The sequence below is a fragment of the Branchiostoma belcheri genome, unplaced genomic scaffold (assembly GCF_001625305.1).
Source record: "Branchiostoma belcheri isolate BF01 breed outbred unplaced genomic scaffold, Haploidv18h27 scaffold7, whole genome shotgun sequence".
NCBI lineage: Eukaryota > Metazoa > Chordata > Leptocardii > Amphioxiformes > Branchiostomatidae > Branchiostoma > Branchiostoma belcheri.
The window spans coordinates 663957-664402 of NW_017804353.1; the positions used below are offsets into that span (position 1 = coordinate 663957).

At 37.9% G+C, this 446-nt stretch overlaps 1 protein-coding gene across 8 annotated transcripts in view; it reads left to right on the top strand.

Annotated features, from left to right (window-relative positions):
* Window positions 1-446, top strand: part of LOC109484487 (probable voltage-dependent N-type calcium channel subunit alpha-1B) — a 157441-nt gene that overhangs the window by 98810 nt on the left and 58185 nt on the right. The gene's annotated exons all lie outside the window — the stretch shown is intronic.

Sequence of the window (446 nt, forward strand, 5' to 3'; positions counted from 1 at the left end):
TCTCACCTAAGTGCTGACGTTTCAGTGTCTATCAGACACCTTCCTCAGAGCTTTTTGATTGAAGTTCTGCTTCTCAATGCTATATGTAGCCGATGTAGGTGGCACTTTTGCGACGAAAACACAAACTCCTGTATCCTATACTTAAACAACCTGATGAAACTACATGTATTTTCGGAACCAAAATAACTTTATTTTTTTAGCACGCTAGAGAACATTTTTAAAAACATTCATTCCTTATTAGAGGCTAAATTGTTGTTGCTGTTTTTTCGCTCCATCAAAACAGGCTTCTCCCACAAGAAATAGAATGAGTTTGGCTCTCCCTCAAGTTTTGCAACCAAAATAACTTTTATCGTTTCAGCACTCTAAGAGCATTTTTGCAAACATTCATGAGGCTAAATGCTTGTCGCTGTTTTTTCACTCCACCAAAACAGGCTCTCCACAAGAAA